The sequence below is a fragment of the Dipodomys merriami genome, unplaced genomic scaffold (genome assembly GCF_024711535.1).
Source record: "Dipodomys merriami isolate MVZ:Mamm:240054 unplaced genomic scaffold, mDipMer1.0.p SCAF_121, whole genome shotgun sequence".
NCBI lineage: Eukaryota > Metazoa > Chordata > Mammalia > Rodentia > Heteromyidae > Dipodomys > Dipodomys merriami.
In genome coordinates, this window is record NW_027202505.1 from 594,683 (window position 1) to 615,511 (window position 20,829).

The window sequence follows — 20,829 nt, forward strand, 5'->3', positions numbered from 1 at the left end:
AAACATGGCTGAGACAGAGAATGGAAATGAGGTTCTAGCACCCATAAAAAGATGGTTCACATGTCTGCGTCCCCACCAGATTGGGAACCTGACTGCAGGAGCTTGGGCTTGAGTATTTCTACCCTTTAGCCCAGGGGCTGACACATAAAGGAAGTGCAGTAAGTTTTCTGATAAAGTCAATTAATCAAGAGACAATTCTTTTTCGAGTAGGGAGTCCTGTCTTGGGATGTGATGAAATATTTTCCATTTCAGGGAGAGTTTTATAAAGTTTAGCTTCATTCCAACAATTACTGAGAAATGTATAAGACAAGTCACTCAACCTGTCAGTCTCAATTTTCTTTTTCTTTTTCTGCTCAAGACTAGCATTCTTACCACTTTTTTTTTTTGCCAGTCCTAGAGCTTGAACTCAGGGCCTAGGCTCTATCTTTGATTGCTCAAGGCTAGAGCTTTACCACTTGAGCAATAACTCCATTTTCAGCTTTTTTTGTTTATGTGGTATGGAGAAATTGAAGTCAGGGCTTCATGTATGAAGGCAAGCAGTCTACCACTTAGCTACATTCCCAACCCAAAGTTCACACCATTTTCTTTTCTTTTTTTTTTGGGTCCGGTCATGGGGCCTGAACTCGGCCTGGGCGCTGTCCCTCAGCTCTTCAGCTCAAGGCTCTACCACTTGAGCCACAGCGCCACTTCCGGCTTTTTTCTTTTTGCTTATGTGGTGCTGAGGAATCGAACCCAGGGCCTTGAGCATGCAAGGCAAGTGCTCTACCACTGAGCCACCTTCCCAGCCCAGTTCACACCATTTTCAACTTCACTTTACAGATGAGAAAACTGAGGGCTGGGTTAGTTGTCTATACCATCAGTGGTATAGACAAAGTGAAAAGCTAAGTGGCAAATAAATTCTTTTTGACCCAGATATTACACACACACACACACACACACACACACACACACACACACACACACACACACACACACACACACACACAAACACCAACAAAGAACTAATAAATACCTAAATATTGGCTATATTCATTTCTAGGCTTGATGTTACAAATTGCCACAAATTGGATTGCTTAAAGTAGTACATATATGCTTGTGCTGAAGACATGGCTTAAGTAGTAGAGTCCCTGCCTTGTAAATGCAAGGCTCTGAGTTCAGTTCCCAGTACTACCAAAATACTACCACCACCACCACGCCCAGACATTTAGTCTATCACAGTTTTGGAGAGGTTGTACTGATTTCTTGTGGTGTTTCTTGGCTGTAGCGCATCATTCCAGCTTCTATATCTATCTTCATTTGTGGCTCTTCCCTATGAATCTGTGTCTTTCAATGGGTTTCTTAGGACACCAATTGTTTGTTCTTTTGTCAGTCTTGGGGCTTGAACTCAGTGCCTGCACACTATCCCTGAGCTTTTTTTGCTCAAGGCTAGTGCTCTACCACTTAAGCCACAGCACCACTTCTAGCTAGTTGGTGGCTAATCAGAGATAACAGTCCTTCAGACTTTCCTGCCAGGCTGGCTTGGAACCGCCTGAGTAGCTAAGATTACTATTGTCATGCCCACCACCAGAGCCACTTGTATTTTGAGTCTTTTCTGGTATGACTTTGTCTTAACTTGATTCCATCTGAAAAGATGTAATTTTTTTTTTTTACTATTTTTTAAAAACTATTTCCAAGTAAGGTCACATTCCAAGGATTTGGAGGACAGGGATTCTTGAGGGACCCTGTTCAAACCTGTATTATCTACCCTCTTACCCCTTAAGTTCATATATGTCTCCTGGGAAAAAATATATCTCATGCCAGCATCTTCCAGTGTCCTCACTTATTCCAGCACCAACTCTAAATCTCACATCTCATTTAAGCATCAACTAAAAAAAAAAATCTATTTTTTTTTTGGTCATGGGGGCTGAACTCTGGGCCTGGGCACTGTCCCTCAGCTCTTCAGCTCAAGGCTAGCACTCTACCACTTGAGCCATATACCAGCTTTTTTCTGCTTATGTGGTGCTGAGGAATCAAACTCAGGGCCTCATGCATGCGAGGCAAGCACTCTACCACTGAGCCAACTTCCCAGCACTAGTTGAGATTTTTTTTTTTTGGGTCCGGTCGTGGGGCCTGAACTCTGGGCCTGGGCGCTGTCCCTCAGCTCTTCAGCTCAATGCTAGCACTCTACCACTTGAGCCACAGCGCCACTTCTGGCTTTTTTTTTTCTTATGTGGTGCTGAGGAATTGAACCAGGGCCTCGAGCATGCAAGGCAAGTGCTCTACCACTGAGCCACCTTCCCAGCCCTAGTTGAGATATTTTGTATAAAGCAATAGTTGTCTTAATTTGTGGACCTGTGAAACTAGAAAGCCAGTTATCTACTTTCAAAATATAATACCAGGTCTGGCATAAGACAGGCCTTTCCACTCTGAGAGAGAAAATGAAAAATGAAAGGGATCACTGGTTTCAAGCAAGTTTGAAACTTAGCAAGACAAATTCCATTAGGTTTTAAGGCCTGAGAAGAATTTTTTGCGGCTTGATTAGCTTCTGTGCCTGAAGAGACCTCTTTGGTCTCAGCCTCTGGGCTTGCCTTTCTGGCCTCTGTGTTTGTGGCTCTGCTTGCAGACTCATTCTTCCTTCTTATTGAATTATACCACATATGTGTTGCTGAGTAATTATATCAGTTCATTTCTTTGTCTATAAAATCCTTGGGGTTTCACAACCTTTCTTCATTGTATTCTGTCTCTGTTCCCTTTTGCCTAAGTGTCAGTGTTTCTGATTGTTCAGCATTCTCAAAGACTTCTTTAACTTCTGTGTATGTCAAGGGAATTCACATTGTTACAAAAGAGAGTTTTCCACAGATCCTTCCTGAATAACTCCATCTCTATTTGTGGCTTTTGCTGAGATGGTTGATTAGCTCCATAGGTCAAACATGTAATCTTTTCAGCAAAGTTCTCCCAGCTACACACTTGGCTATGATTCTCTATGTTTCTATAGTGAGAAAGCTAGGCATGTCAGACTTTGTACATGGTAGCACATGCCTGTGTGTATGTGCATGTATGTGTATTGTGTATACATATATGGATATATAACATATAACTATATGCCACATAATACATGCCACATTGTCCACCTAACTATTAAGAACTTTCTCTAAAGTAGTTGTCATTTAATGGGCATTCACATGAAGTACAAATATCCTCATATTCTTTTCTTTTGTACCAGTACTGGAACCTGAACTTAGGTCCTGAGTGCTGTCCCTTAACTTTTTCACTCAAGGCTGGCATTCTACCACTTGAGCCGCAACTTTACTTCTGGCTTTTTGGTGGCTAATTGGAAATAATAGTCTCACAGAATTTCCTGCCTGGGCTTACTTGGAACTAAAGTTCTCAGATCTCAGCCTACTGAGTAGGATTACAGGGACAAGCCACTGGCACCCGACTAACACCCATATATACTCCATGTTCATTCTAAGAATCCCACCCATTTACCTTTTCTCTAGATTTCCAAGTTCATTTCTTCCAAGTCATTATTTAATTCACTACTATCTTTATATTAGGCAAATGCATGACTCTGGCTCTTCTTTCTAGGCAAAGAAATGAAGTATGTTGCTTAAAATATGTACTTGGGGGATTTTCTATTCATTAATAGCCATCCCCGAAGGGGGATGTGTTGCTGTGACCATTCACTCTCAGGTGATGCCACCACACTGTGCAGATAGATTCACCAGAAAACAAGGCCTGGGGCTGGAAATGTGGTTTAGTGGTAGAGTGTTTGCCTCACATGCATTAAATCCTGGGTTTGATTCCTCAGTACCACATAAATAGAAAAAAGCTGGAAGTGATGCTGTGGCTCAAGTAACAGAGCACTAGCCTTGAGCACAGAGAGGCTCAGGGACTAAGCCTAAGCCCTGAGTTCAAGCACCAGGACTGGAAAGAAAACAAAAGGAAACAAGGCCTGGATTTTTCCTCCCTCACTTAGCTGGTTATAGGCTATGGGAAAGAGTTGAAGGACAGGTGTTAATGCAGCAAGCATAGGTCTTATGCCCTTGCTTGTCTGTAAAACCCTGAGTCACTTGTTTGTATATCTTCAAGACCAGCTGAAGGCCATTCTTGTATATGTCGTAGGTGCATATCAGTATCTCTTACTTCTAGTTGATGGAATGTTGCTGCAACTCTCTTACTTCCCACTAGGTTGTAAGCACCTGGAGAATATGGGCAGCATTACTACCTAACATAGTATCTTACTAGAGTAGGTGCTCAAAACAAATATAGATTATTTATAGATGAACAAGTATGAGGAACAAACTGGATTTAATTGAACTTGCTGAACAACTTAGATTTTCATAAAGGTTACAAAAAGTGCACAGAGAGTTCCCATATACTCCTCACCCAGTTTCTTTTATTATTAATATCTTACATTAGCATGGTACAGTTGTCAAAATTACTGACATTGCTACATTGTTGTAAATGTCAGATTTTGAGTTTCAGCATTTTCTCATGTTCTGTTCCAGGATCCAAACCAATGTACTGCTTTCAGTTTTGTTCTATTTTGTATTTGCTACAATTCATTTAAGTTGTCATGTCTTCTCAGTGTCCCTTGTCTGGGAAGTTTCTCAGTCTTTGTTTTCATAACTTTGAAGCACTTGTGGAGTACTGACAAGGAAGTCTATAGAATGCATCCCAAATCTCAGTTTGTTCTAGTTTTTTCTTTTTTCTTTTTCATGATTTGACTGGGCTAAAGAGTTTTGGAGAAGCCGGGCGCTGGTGGCTCACGCCTGTAATCTTAGCTACTCAGGAGGCTGAGATCTGAGGATCGCGGTTCAAAGCCAGCCCGGGCAGGAGAGACCGTGAGGCTCCTATCTCCAATAAACCACCAGAAAACCGGAAGTGGCGCTATAGCTCAAGTGGTAGAGTGCTCGCCTTGAGCTGAAGAGCGGAGGGACAGTGCCCAGGCCCAGAGTTCAAGCCCCACGACCGACAAAAAAAAAAAAAAAAGAAAAAGAGTTTTGGAGAGAGGACTGGGAAGGTGGCTCAGTGGTAGAGTGCTTGCCTTACATGCATGAGACCCTGGGTTCAATTCCTCAGTACCACATACACAAAAAATGCCAGAAGTGGCACTGTGGCTCAAGTGGTAGAGTGCTAGCCTTGAGCTGAAGAGCTGAGGGACAGCGCCCAGGCCCTGAGTTCAGGCCCCACAACCGGACATCCCCCCCCCACACACACACACAAAAAGAGTTTTGGAGAGAATATCACAGAGAGGAGGCACCCTTCTCATCATATGCCATCAGTGACAAACAAAACCATGGGATGCCACTAATGATGTTCATTTTCATCACTTGGTTAAGGAAGTGTTCGCCAGGTTTCTCCACTGTATAAAAACTTTTGTGTGTGTGTGGGGGGGTCATGAACTCTGGGCCTGGGCACTGTCTCTCAGCTCTTCAGCTCAAGGCTAGCACTCTACCACTTGAGCCATAGCATCACTTCTGGCTTTTTCTGCTTATGTGGTACTGAGGAATCGAACCCAGGACCTCATGCAGGCAAGGCAAGCACTCTACCACTGAGCTACCTAAAAACTAAAAACTCTTGATTAACAAGACTTGACAAACTTCCAAGTTGCTGAACTCATGGAGTTACTGAAATATTGACATCCAGAAAGGGCATAGAAAGTCTACTTCCTGACCCCTTATCTCTTGCCCTATCCATCTGGCTGCTCTACTTTGTAATTTCCTTTATCAAGAACCAATCAAGGACTGGGAATTGTGGCTTAGTGGTAGAGTGCTTGCCTAGTATGCATGAAGCCCTGGGCTCGATTCCTCAGTACCACATAAAGAGAAGCCAAAAGTGGCACTGTGGCTCAAGTGATAGAGTGCTAGCCTTGAGCAAAAAAGCTCAGGGACAGCACCCAGGTCCTGAGTTCAAACCCCAGAACCAGTCAACATAAGTAAAGTGTTTTCCTGAGTTCTAGAAGAGGTGGGGTGTGTGTGTGAAAGGATGGAAAGTGAAGGGGCCCAGTTAGAGGAATTAGCACTGGACAGAAGTAATGTTTTTCCTTGAAACAAGAGAGAAGGATAAAGGAGTGGATGCAGACACTGGTAGCGCTACAGGTTTAGTGGTTGGAGGTCAAGAGTTCTATTTGATGTGATACAGCTAAGACACCTGTGAATGAAAGGAAGTAGACGGTTTTAGATGAAAAACAAGATTCAAAGTTGTGTTTAGATAATAGGAAAAATAGTTGTTTGACAGACAATGGTTTAACCAGAAGATGTGGCAGATTCAGATAATTTAAAAAACTTTGGATTATGAAAAATATAAAACACATACAAAATAAACAGAATCATATAATAAACTTGATGTGCCCATCAGCTGTATAAGTATAGACTGCATCACATTCTATACTTTTTTTTGAGTCTTAGAGCTTGAACTCAGGGCCTGCACACTGTCCCTGAGCTTCTTTTTTTTTTTTTGGTCTGGTTGTGGGGCCTGAACTCTGGGCCTGGGCGCTGTCCCTCAGCTCTTCAGCTCAAGGCTAGCACTCTACCACTTGAGCCACAGTGCCACTTCCGGATTTTTTCTTTTTGCTTATGTGGTGCTGAGGAATCGAACCCAGGGCTTCATGCATGAGAGGTAAGCACTCTACCACCGAGCCACCTTCCCAGCCCATCCTGAGCTTCTTTTGCTCAAGGTTAGCACTCTACCACTTGAGCCACAGTGCCACTTCCACCTTTTTCTGTTTATGTAGTACTGAGGAATGAAACCCAGGGCTTCATGCATGAGAGGAAGCATTCTACCACTAAGCCACATTCCTAGCTTTTATGTCTCTATACTTTTATGTCTCTACCCACTCACCTCAATTGTTATTTTTTGCAATAATTTTAAATTAAATTTATATATATTGAAATGCAGAAAGGTTAATTATAGAATTTAATCATACAATTATACAAATGAATAGTTTTTATATCCTACACACCCTATCAGGATACTAAAAGCTCTGTTTTGTCCCTTTTCCATCAACCCCTTCCTCTAACTCCCAAGGAGGATTCTTCTGATTATTTTCTCTCTAGGGTAAGTTTACCTGTTCATGAGCTTCATATACACTGATTATATAGTATATGCTCTTTTTGTTCATAGATTCTTTAGGTTAGCAATTGTTTTTGAGACTTTTCCATGTTGGTGCTATATGAATGGTTTGTTACTTTTTCTCAGTTATGATTCAGTAAGAACATGCTACAGTTTATCTGTTCAGCTACTGAAGCATGTCTAGCTTGTTTAATAGGCTGTTGTGAATAAAGCTGCCATAAATACACTTGTACAAATCTTGTGGATGTGTCTTAATTTCTTCTGGCTAAATACTTAGCAGTGCAATTACAGACCAAGGCTTATGTTTGGCTAAATTTATAAGACATTGCCAAACCAAGGTGGTTGTTTCATTTTATTTTTCCACCAAAACTATATGGAAGTTCAGTTGGTCCCTTATCACTTCTGATATTTGATGACACTTTTTTTTTTTATAAATCAGTCAGTCAATCTAGTTAATGTTGAGTGGTAACTCATAATGACTTAAATTTGTTTCTAGTCAGGTGCTAGTCGGTCACATCTGTAATCCTAGGTATTCAGGAGGCTGAGATCTGACAATTGCAGTTTGAAGCCAGCCCAGGCAGGAAATTCTATGAGACTCTTCTTAAATAACCACACACACACACACACACACACACACACACACACACACACACACACACACACACACACACACACACACACACACACACACACACACACACACACACACACACACACACACACACACACACACACACACACACACACACACGGAAGTGAATCTGTGGCTCAAGTCTTGAGCAAAAAAGCCAAGAGATGGTTCCTAGGCCCTGAGTTCAAGCTCCAGTACCAGTATGAATGCAATTTTTTTTTTGGTCAGTTGTGGGGATTGAACTCTGGGTTTGGGCACTATCCCTGCACTCTTTAGCTCAAGGCAAGCACTCTACCTCTTGAGCCACAGCACTACTTCTGATTTTCTAGTGGTTTATTGGAGATCAGAGTCTCATGGACTTTTCTGCCTAGGTTGGCTTTGAACCGTGATCCTCAGATCTCAGCCTCCTGAATACCTAGGATTACAGGTGTGAGCCACTGGAGCACAGCAAAAAATGGTTATTTTTATAAGTAGTGTGGTTGAGCTTTTTTTTTTTTTTCCTTCATGTGGTATCAGTCTTTCATATATCTTTGTTTGTGAAGTGTCTGTTTAATAATTAATATTAACTCAGGACAATTTGAAGAGAATTGACACTGTAGTGTGAAGTCTTACAAACCATGCACGGATAAATCTCCACTTATTTAGGTCTTCTTTAATATCTCTTAATCTTATCTTCAATATCTCTTCTTTAATATCTCTTAAAATGCTTGTAATTTTTCAGTGTCCAGATTTTGCATATGTTTTGTGAAATTTATGCCTAAGTATTTTATGTTTTTTTGATGCTTTTGAAAATTGAACTAATTTAAATCTGATTTTCTAATTGGCTATTTCTATCCCATACAGGCTGTTGGTCAGATATTCTGAGGAAGTGTAGGATACACGTTATGGGGTCATTCCAGGGTCCTGTAGCTCATCTGATTTCCAGAAAAATGACATGGAGATTGGACACTTCTAGCTACTAGGGTATTTCTCTGATAGAATTATTGAAATTGGATACTAGAATAGTGCTGATTTTGGATGAATTAAATTATTTATATAGACATAGGTCTTGTACAATTTTTTCCCCCCAGTACCTTACACTAGCCAGCAGCAACCATCACCAATCATGTGTTTGTCTTCCTTAAAGAGGAGATAATCCTAGGAGTTCTGTTCTCCTTTTGTGAGAACATTCATTCTGGTGAGAACAGCTATTCTCTGTGTCCTGGAATCTGAAAGAAGGGTAGTTCATTATTATCTCTCTGATTCCACCAAAGACTCTGAAATGGGTCATCAAGAGAAAACAATTTATTCTGTGATCATACTGCATCCTTGGCCAAAAATGTACCCCTTATTTCTACTTAAGTACTCATGTTAGCATGGCTAAAATACATACAGTTCAGGAAAATGGATCCCTTATCCCTACAGCATGTTGCATGAGAACTACTAATCTATTGATTAGGCCCAACTTGGTCCCCTCCCCCCGTCCAGGTCAGTCATGGGGCTTCAATTCAGGGCTTAGGTGCTGTCCCTGAGCTTTTTTGCTCAAGACTAGCACTTTACCACTTTGAACTGCAGCACTACTTCCAGTTTTCTGGTGGTTAATTGGAAGTAAGAGTCTCACCGACTTTCCTGCCCAGTCTGGCTTTGAATTGTGCTCTTTAGATCTCAGCCACTGGCGCCTGGCTCCAAATGAGTTTTATTCTGACTATCCATCACATTGGACTTTGCAGTGTTTTCAAGACTAAGAAGTTGAGTTAGGAGCCATTATGAAAAACTAATGTGAATGTCCTGTTTACTCATGGCTTCTATATAATTTATTCATACTTTTCGGCCAGCAAATTATTCCTATGTTATTTTAGTATTTCTAATTAACCAAAGTGAACCTCATTGAAGATGGTAGGACCTCTCAGCTGACAGATGTCTCTATACTAAAATCAGCACCACGTTGGCAGCAAAAAGACACTATGCCTCTTCTTCTGAATAAAAGACTCCCTGATGAGTAATGTTTTAGATTTACTTACTCTTAGCTTTTGTTTTGGGGAGGAAAGAGTGATTTTTTTCTAGGACTGAATATGTGGTCAGTCAACACATTTCTTATGTTGATTCTCATAGAACTTGTGGTATAAAAAGTGATCATATTTGATGTGGCTGAAGTGTAGCTCAATGGTAGAGTGTGTCTTTTGCTTGGTGTGAAGTTTAGGCTCAATCTCCAGTTCTTGCTACTCCTTAAAAAATACATCTACAGGGGCTGAGAAGGTGGCTCAGTGGTAGAGCGCTTGCCTTGCATGCCTGAAGCCCTGGGTTCGATTCCTCAGCACCACATAAGCAAAAAGAAAAAAGCCGGAAGTGGCACTGTGGCTCAAGTGGTAGAGTGCTAGCCTTGAGCTGAAGAGCTGAGGGACAGTGCCCAGGCCCAGAGTTCAGGCCCCATGACCGGACCCTCCCCCCCAAAAATACATCTACGTTTCATATAACTGCAAAGTAATTAGGTGGCTAGAGATTTTTCTAGCCAGGAGTCCATTTGTCTTCATGGTCAGCACTCCACTCATCATTTGAGTAACATGTTGAAAGACACCTGCTTGGGTAAATAAAACTCTGCCTCAACTAATTATCCAATATAGCATGTTTGGATTTTCTCCAGAATTTCTCATTTTACACCTATTAACACTAAGATAAATATTTCTGCAAACAAGTGAACTTGCATGATCATTTCTTCATAGTATATTTCTGGAGCTACAATTGAGCAGTTTAAGGGATATAAATAATTCTAAACTTTTTGATATGTATTGTTCAGTTGCCCCCTAGAAAAACTTTATTACTTTGTTAGCAGTATAGGAAAGTGCCTATTCCCCTATATTTTAACTGACATTCATTACTAATAATCTGTTTTTTTCTGGTATGCTAAACAATTGTTAAAAAATAGAGTTGTTGACCAGATAATTTTTGTTTCTGAGTCTAGTGGGAATATTTCTAGAGTTTTGACATTAGTATATGATACTTGCTGGCTTTATTCCATGTCCCCCGTGGATGCCCAAAACTTCACATAGTACCAAACCCTGTATATACTATATTTTCCCCTATGCAACCTGCAATGTTGCCACAGTATTAGAGTTAATCTTTCCTTTCACGATTAATGCTCTGGCTTATTGCATTACTACTTCATCACTTTGGGACCATTATTATGTAAAATTAGAGTTCCTTGACCATAAGCATTGTGACACCACGATTTTTAGTCTGATAACTGAGACAACTACATGATTCTTGAGCAGATAGTATATACAGTGTGGCTATACTAGAACAAAGGACGATTCATATTCTGGAATGGATACTACTCACAATGGCACACAAGTTAAAACTTATGAATTGTTGAATGCTAGAATTTTCCACTTAAAGTTTTTGGGCTTTCATTGATGGCAGGTGACTGAAACTGAAGAAAATGAAAGCCCAGTGAGGAGGGACTATGTTCACCATAATTACAAGGTTTGGATAATGCACACAGTATTAGCAGAAACCTAGGAAGAAACATAGCATAAATTCAAGGTATCAGAGTAAGGAAGGCACAGTATAACACTAGATAAGGCAGAATATCTAGACCTTTTAAGATATTAGAGGTACTTGGATACCACTCTGAATCAATGCTATTTACTAGGATCTAAAAATGACACCGTGGCTCACAATGGGAGCTATTGGTAGTAGGTGCTAAGTGGAATCTCAGTCTAAGTTAAGGTGGGACCAGTTGGTCCAAAGATACATTTTATGATTATTTCCCCAGCTCTTGAATTTATAATTGGAATAAATATGTTTATGAATATCATTGTGGTAGAAAGGTATAATTCTATCGGAATATTAAACCAAAAGTAGTACTACATCACTATAGGATAGTAATGCCACCATCATAGATTTGAAACAGGCTAGAATGCTAATACCCAACAAATCCACATTTGACATAGCTGTTTGCCTGCTAAAAAGTTGGGTGGATCTTGGAAAATGACTGTTGATTATTGTCATAAGACAACACCATGAAAGGATGGAATTCTGTTTTATGGCTTGTAACCTAGAATCAAAGACCATTATATGATGTAATTTCATCTCTTTCATAATCAGAATTGGGAAGTCTAGAAGTGAGACCAGTCCTTCTCACTTTTATACCTTATAACCCCTTCACTGAAGTTTTGTTTGCCCTTTCAGTTACTTTGTGATCTTGTGGTTTGGAGATCTTGGTTTCTAATGGGAGTACTACAATAGTTTCAGAGAATTAGGAGATAAAACAGTATTTGACTATTTGGGTTCCTTGAGTTTCACTGAACCAATAGGCAGATAAAAAAAATAAACTTCTTTAATGGTGAATCTCACCCAGAATCCTCTTGTATTGTCTCCTAATAATAAAGTCATAGATACATAACTATTCAAATTGTGAAAAGGCTTTTATTAGCACATATTAATTGAATGAAGGGGATACATTGTGACATATAATGTACTTTGATCACATTCACCCTGTTATTCTTATCCCTGCTTCTCTTCCCCCTACTTTTTTATAATTTTTGTTTTTTGGGGTTTTTTTTGTCGGTCATGGGGCTTGAACTCTGGGCATCTCTCAGCTCTTCAGCTCAAGGCGAGCGCTCTACTGCTTGAGCCACAGAGCCACTTCCTATAATTATAATTTTTGTGTTTTTTTCTCTTTTTTTTCTTTTTTCCCCATATGTTTTTTTCTCACAGGTTTTAATGGATTTCATTATAATATTTTTTATGTGTACATGTAATATACTTCGATCATGCTTACCTCTGTTTTTTCACCTTCCCCATTCCACTGACTGGTATCCCCTAAACAGCTGTACAGAAGCTTTTGAAGTTTACACAGTCCCATTTGTGGATTCTTGCTGTTATTTCCTGAGCTATTTGACTCCTATTCAGAAAGCATTGTCTGTGCCTATATCTTGAAGTGTTTTCCTTATGCTACTCCATAGTAGTTTCGAAGTTTCAGATTTTACATTACAATCTTTACTCCTTTTTTTTTTTTTTTTTTGGTTGTAGGGCTTGAACTATGGGCCTGGGTGCTGTACCTGAGCTCTTTTGCTCAAGGCTAGCACTCTACCACTTTGAGCCACAGTGCTACTTCTAGTCTTCTGGTCATAATAGGAGATAAGAGTTTCATGAACTTTCCTGCCAGCGATGGCTTTCAACTGTGATCCTCCGATCTCAGCCTCCTGAGTAGCTAGAATTACAGGAGTGAGCCACTGGCATCCAGCTTTAATAAAACTTTAAGAAATATGATTGATATGCAATCAATCCTCTTTTGACTAACATATACCTCAGAATGTCTATCAAAAGGAGAATGGGTGAATAACAAGTGATACATTTATATAATGGAATACCACCCAAGATAAAAACAGAGCAAACTGCCATAGAATGGCATAGATGGCTGTCAAATACATTATGCTTAGTGGAAAAAACAGACAAAAAGGATTCATTCTATACAATAACATTTAGATGAATAACAAGTACTTTTGGAGTATGGATATTGACTAGAAAAAGACACAAGGGAATTTTTTAGTATGACAGAATGTCCTACATTTTGATCTGTGATACATGGAGAACACATGGGTAAAAAATGATCAGGCTTTACACTTAAGAATTGTGCAGGAGGTCTGGGAAGTTGGCTCAGTGGTAGAGTGCTTGCCTTGCATACATGAGGCCCTGGGTTTGATTCCTCAACACCACATAAGCAGAAAAAAGCCAGAAGTAGTGCTATGGCTCAAGTGGTAGGGCACTAGCTTTGAGCTGAAGAGCTGAGGGACAGCGCCCAGGCCCAGAGTTCAGCCCCCCACAACTGGCAAAAAAAAAAAAAAAAAAAAAAGAATTGTGCAGTAGCTGGGTGCTGGTGGCTCAGGCCTGTAATCCTAGCTACTCATGAGGCTGAGATGTGAGGATAGCAGTTCAAAGCCAGCCCGGCACGAAAGTCTATGAGACTCTTATCTCCAATAAATCACTCAGAAAATCAGAAGTGGTGCTGTGGCTTAAGTGGTAAAGTGCTAGCCTTGAGCTGAAGAGCTGAGGGACAGCGCCCAGGCCCAGTATTCAAGCCTCATGACCAATTAAAAAAAAAAAAAGATTTGTGCACTATATATGTAATGGAGCCACAGTGCACTTCCAGCTTTTCCTTGTGATTTAATTGGAGAAAAGAATCTCATGGACTTTCCTGCCCAGCCTGGCTTTGAACTACAATCCTCAGATCTCAGTCTGCTGATGAGCTAGGATTAGGTGTTGACTACTGGTACCCAGCTCCTTACAAGCTTTTTATCACTTTCTTACACTTTTGCTATCGCCTATAATTCATCCTCTGCTTCCAGAGTCTATTTTCCTGATTCTTCCTATACACTTCTGTCTGATTAATCTTCCTAAAACATTTATTTGACTGTTTAAAGAATCTCTGGCCAGGTGCTAGTGGCTCGTGCTTATAATCCTAGCTACTCAGGAGGTTGAGATATGAGGATCTTGGTTCAAAGCCAGCCTGGGCAGGAAAGTTTGTGAGACTCTTATCTCCAATTAACCACCAGAAAAACCAGAGGTGGTGCTGTGGCTCAAGGGTAGAGCTGAAGAGCTGAGGGACAGTGGCCAGGCCCAGAGTTCAAGCCCCATGACCGACCAAAAAACAAAAAAAAAAAAAACTAAGAAATTCTGCTAATTTAAGAACATTCAGATTCATTTAATTAGCATGTTAAAGCTTTTTACACTGTCTCCTATCATCCCTACAGTTTGTCTCACTTCTTCACATAAACTTTGTGTTCTAATCAATCTAGTGTACTTGCTGTTCCTATCAACATAGCAGGTGGGAACAGCAAGTACTCTAGATATAGATTGGATTATCTTCATGTTGGAATAACATCCATATTCCCAAATGTCTCTCATGCCACATCATTAGCATCTGTATTTATATATTTATGTGCTGTTAAATGTCTGTTTCCAGAAATAGACTATATACTTCAGGTGTCTGTACATTGACCTTTGTATTTAAAACATTAGAATAGCAGTTCTAACATCAACAAACTGGTATTGTTTCAATCTGAGCCAATGTTTACGCTGATTTTGAAGAGCTGGAAATGTCAACAATTACCTCACATAGCTCTCAATAACAATATTAACCTTCATATTTACTCCACACAAGTCACATATACAGAAGTCCTTACTTTGGGTTTCATTATTATCCTGCCTGCTGATATTTCTAGTCTCTTGCCATAAATCACTACTGCTTGTCCTTCTCCTCCTGTTTCTTCCTCCTCATATTATTAATATTTGTGTGTGTGTGTGTGTGTGTGTGTGTGTGTGTGTGTGTGCACGCATACCAGTCCTGGAGCATTAACTCAGGACCTGTCCCCAAGGTTCTTTGCTCGGGGCTAGCACTCTATGAACCACAGCTACACTTTTGGCTTTTGGGGGGGGGGGTGGTTAATTGGAAATAAGAGTCTCACTGGCTTTCCTACCTGGGCTGCCTTCTTACTTTGATCCTCAGATCTCAGCCTCCTGAGTAGGTAGGATTACAGGCATGAGCCACCACTGCCTGGCTGTTCCTCTTATTTGTGATGTTTTTCCAGTTTTACTACTTGTCTACAAACAAGGGAGTGGTTTTCATATTTTATTTGGAGATCTAATAGCTCATTCCTTTCTAAGTTAATCAACCCAATTAGCCCATTCTGGCTAAATTTAATCCCTTTCCAGGAAAGATAATATATGATCACTTTGATGCAGGCCTTATACAGGTCTTTGTCTCCTGGGCATTCAGAATTCAACAAACTGAATTTCATTCCTGGTTCTTACAGATTTGCTAGTGGCCTTGATTAAGATACAACTTTTCTGAACCATTCCTAATATAATAAAATGAAGATAAATGTATTAATCAGTTAGGGATAAATAATAGGGTTACTAAGTAGCATTTAGGAACCAATTGAAATTGAAATGGTAGTACTTTCCACTAGCCCAATTCAGTCAATTTTCTTCAGCAATGCTTTATTTCTCAGCTGAAAAAGTACCAATTTTAAGTATCATTGTTATTCAATGTCCTTGCCTCCTTATCTTCCTGCAGCTTTCTCTGTATCAGTTCCCAACTTCATGTAAGTTTTTTTCCCATTCCTAATGTCCAGATAGTCTGAAACAACTCAGTAACTTTCAAAATTCCATATAGTGCCTCAAAAATAGTTTGTTTGTATTTCTTTAAAAATGGCAAATGTGTTAGAAATCACAAAATGTAGCTTCATACCTATCCCCCCCACAAAAAGTCACCTTGTTAATCTAAGATACAGCATCAATGTTAATATTCATTGTATCAGTTTTTAGAAACAATTGGATAGAAACAGTACATGAGGAAAAGTCCCCTATTATCATTATCCAAATTGAGAATACCATAATAACGTTATTGGAATATATTCATAAGAAGTTGGTGTGTCTTCCATTTCTTCCCTTCAAATAGATTCTCCACATCATAGCCAGTTTATCCATTCATTCACTGAGGAAACATTTATCTAAGATCTATAAAGTGCTAAGTACAAAGCCTAGACTAATGGAGGAAAGATGTGAAAAGTAGTTTATATGCAGTGTTTTCATACTATACCAATGCATATTGACCTCCACTGACTTAGTTCTCCATTGACCATACTGTCCGTTAAACTATACTTAACTTGGCATTTGAGATTATTCACAAGGTTGGGGGCGTTGCTTAGGGTAGACTGCATGCAAAAGCAAGGTACTGGATTTGATCCCTAGCATTGAAAAAAAATCCAACTTTAAGATAACTTTCTAATCTTTATTTTCCAGACAATCAGACTTTTTTTTATTGTTCTATGAAAAAGTTTTGTACTTTCCAGCTTTTGGGTTTCTGCTAAGTTTTTCAATCTAACTGAAATGACCTTCCCAAGCCTATGAGACTGTCTGAATTCTACTTGTTCTCTAAGAGCTATATGAAATAGACGTGTTTCACAATTTTTGCTCTGATTCCCCAAATAATTATTGTTTCTTCAGGTAATTTGACAATCTTCTGAAGTTTAGTACAGTATATCTATTTTTTTGTATTAACTCAATCTCACTGTAGTTAACTTTTCATCTTATCTTACCATCTAGATGATAAACTACTAGAATTGAGATTGTTTCCTGTTATAGTATGTCTGGAAAAATACATAGCACTTATTAGGGCCACAGAAAAATATAAAAATAAGAGATTTCCTTTAAAAATAAGTATAGAAGAACCATATACATACGATGCTTGTGAAGACTTAATTATAACGATATGAATTGTTCCCAAATTATATTTAATGTAATTCAACAAAAAAATCTCTGTAAAACCTTTTTTTGGAAATGTATTAAAGATTTATACAGATGAAAAGATGTACAGGTAGCTAAGATAAATTTGAAAAACAGGACAGGGCACTGGTGGCTCACACCTGTACAAAAAGAGAACCTTAGTTCTATAAGAATTGTATTCATTTCCTTACTTAGGTAACTGTAACCCCTCTGTACACCATCTTTACAATAAAATAAAAATTAAAAAAATGAGAACTTTGGCCCTCACATTTTACTATTTATAAAAATTAACTCACAGCTGGACACCAGTAGCTCATGCCTGTAATCCTAGCTACTCAGGAGGCTGAGATTTGAGGATCATAGTTCAAAGCCAGATGGGCAGGAAAGTCTGTGAGACTTATGTCCAATTAACTGGAAGTGATGCTGTGGCTCAAGTGGTAGAGTGCTAGCCTTGAAGCTGAAGAGCTGAAGGACAATGCCCAGGCACAGAGTTCAAGCCCCACGACCCCCCCCCAAAAAAAGACCAACTTATTTTACATGCATAGTGTTGTTTCTAGTCTTCTTTTTTCTGTTTTACCTTATATTTTAAGATCTATTTTCCTCTTCCAATAATACACTTTAAGTTAATAGCTAAATTTCTAATTAAACTTACAAATTTTAGATAACTAGTAGGATGAATTACCTTTCTTTGTTTTTGTCTTTCAATTTTCTTTCTTTCTTTTTTTTCTTTGTTGTTGTTTTGGTCATAGGTCTTGAACTCTGGCCCTGGGCTCTGTCCCTTAGCTCTTCAGCTCAAGGCAAGCACTCTACCACTTGAGCCACAGTGCTGCCAATTCCATTTTCTGGTGGTTAATTGGAGAAAGAGTCTCATGGAGTTTTCTGCCCCTACTGGATTTGAATAGCAATCTTCAGATCTCAGCCTTCTGAGTAGCTAGGATTACAACACTGGCAGTACCTGTCATAAATTGGTTTTTCATAGGTCAAATGGTTCCTAAGGAAAGATTAAGGAAAAGATTAAGATTAGAGTCATGAAATTAAAAAAAAATCAGATGTGGAAAAAAAGACCTAAAAATGAAACTAAAGCCTTCCAAAATTATCAGAGGAAAATAGAGAAAGCCTTTAAAAAGGGTAATATGTGCAAAACATAAAACAAAAGTTAGGTATATGACCTCATTAAAATTTAAGACACTTCAGGCCGGATACTAGTGGTTCATGCCTGTAATCTTAGCAATTCAGGAGGCTGAGAACTGAGGATCATAATTCAAAGCCAGCCTGGGCAGGAAAGTCCACCATGAGACTCTTATCTCCAATTAACCATCAGAAAACTAGAAGTGGTGCTGTGCTCAAAGGCCTAGCACATTAGCCTTGAGCTGAAGAACTCAGGGACAGGGCTTGGGCCTTGAGTTCAAGCCCTATAACTGACAAAAAAAAAAAGAAAGCACTTCAAGAGTTCAATAGTAGATTATGTGCTTAGTATATATAAGGCCCTGGGATCAATCCCCAACATCACCAACAGACAAACACTTCAGTATAGCAAAATATAGTAAAGACATAATTAACAAAAATAAGAGATATATCCAAAGAAGATATTTGTAACATGAATAATGAAGCAGTACTATCTAGAAGAAATAAAGTACTAGAAATAAAAACAATTCCAGTAGAAAAATGACATAATTAGGCAATTAACAGAAAGGAAAGATAATGGCCAAAATATATAAGATGATGCTTAAATTCACCATTATTAAACTAAAACATTGGTATGGCCACATTGGAACTCAAATAGAAAACAGTAAAATGGAAAGTTTATATATTCTATTTATTTTATTTTTATTTATTTGTTGGTCATAGGGCTTAAACTCTGGATTTGGATGCTGTCTGTGAGCTCTACCACTTGAGCCATAGCACCACTTCTGGTTTTATGGTGGCTAAATGGAGATAAAAGTCTCATGGCCTTTCCTGCCCAGGCTGCCTTTGAACTGCAAGCCTGAGATATCAGCCTCCTGAGTGGCTACAATTACAGGTGTGAGCCACTGGCACCCAGCATATTTACATATTCTATAGTCAGTAGCTCAATTCTAGCTATATACCCAGGAGAAATTCTAGAATATGTACATATAAGAAAGCCTAAGCCAGGCACCAGTGGCTCATGTCTGTAATCCTAGCTACTCAGGAGGCTGAGATCTGAGGATCACTAAGAATATACATTCTTAGTGAAGTAAGCATGTAACAGCTAACATTTATTGAGTACTTACCATACACTAGGTACTAGTTCATAAAATTTAGATATCTTAATTACATAATAGCCTTATTAGGTTCTTAAGATCTCCATTTTACAAATTAGAAAGTTGAGGCATATAGGGTTTGTCACTTCTGTAAAGTCTATATAGACAAATAGTGATGTTAGGCTTTGAAATAAAATGTGATATTTTACTTTAATTTTTTTGTCTCACTATGTATCCCATGTTGGTCTATAACTCCCTATAGAGGCCAGAAACTGTGATCCTCCTGACTTAGCCTCCTGAGTGCTGGAATTACAAGTTTGTGACACCACACTGTCTTCAGATGGACTACTTTGTGGCACCTAGGGAGAAGTGAGATTTTTATGTGTGTATAGGAAAAGTAAGACACTAGTATGAGGGTAGATACTGTTATTTAATTGATTAAAATACACACACACACATATATATTACACAATTTAAAAATAGACTCTAAACTCAGGGTATAGTTGCTTCTGTGGATGTTATGTGACGATGATTAAAATGGACGTTAGTAATAGTAATAGTGATTAATTCTGAAAGTGAGAATATGGGTGTAGGTATGCTATTCTTTGTACTTTCCAGTATTATTTAATGTTCTTAAGTTTATTTTTATTTTTATTTATTTTTTTGTTTTGTTGGTTATAGGGCTTGAACTCTGGGCCTGGGCGCTGTCCCTCAGCTCTTCAGCTCAAGGCTAGCACTCTACCACTTGAGCCACTTTTGGTTCTCTGGTGGTTAATTTGATTCTCATGACTTTCCTGCCCAGGCTGGCTTTGGAATGCAATCCTCAGATCTCAGCCTCCTGAGTAGCTAGGATTACAGGTGTGAGCCACTGGATTTCAGCTTTTTTTTTTTTTTTTTTAAGCATCTAGTTAAATAGAACTCATAAGAATCAAAGTTTGCTGGGTGCCGGTGGCTTACTCCTGGCAATCCTAGCTACTGAGGAGTCTGAGATCTGAGGAACAGGGTTTGAAGCCAGCCCAGGCAGAAGAGTCCGTAAGATGCTTATCTCCAATAAAATACTCAAAAAAAAACAGAAAGCAGAAAGTGGTGCTCTGGCTCAAAGTGATAGAATGCTAGCCTTGAGTGAAAAGAGCTTAGGAACAGTGCTCTGAGTATAAACCCCATGACTGTCAAATACATACATACATACATACATACATGCATACAATAGTTTGATTCTTAAGGGACTCTTTTTCCCCCCCAGTCCTGGGGCTTGATATCAGGGCTGGGCACTGTCCCTGAGCTTTTTTTTGCTCAAGGCTAGTACTCTACCATTTGAGCCACAATGCCACTTCTGGCTTTTCCTGTGAACGTAGTACTGAGGAATCGAACCCAGGGCTTCATGCAAGCTGGGTGAGCACTCACTCTACCACTAAGGCACATTCCCAGCCCTAGGGAATTTGAAACCACTTTGTACAACTACTTAAAATATAAAAACCAAAAGGTTTGAATTTTTTTTTTGCCTGTCCTGGGGCTTGAACTCTGAGCCTGAGTGCTGTTCCTCAGCTCTTTTCACTCAAGGTTAGTTAGTGCTCTACCATTTTTGAGGCATAGATTCATTTCTGGTTTTCTGGTGATTAATTGGAGATAAGGGTCTCACAGACTTTTCTGCCC

The 20,829-nt window shown here is 39.2% G+C and overlaps 1 protein-coding gene across 2 annotated transcripts in view; it reads right to left on the reverse strand.

Moving 5' to 3' along the window:
- The window catches only part of LOC138823624 (4-hydroxyphenylpyruvate dioxygenase-like protein), a 54,764-nt gene that overhangs the window by 32,182 nt on the left and 1,753 nt on the right, over positions 1–20,829 (reverse strand). The gene's annotated exons all lie outside the window — the stretch shown is intronic.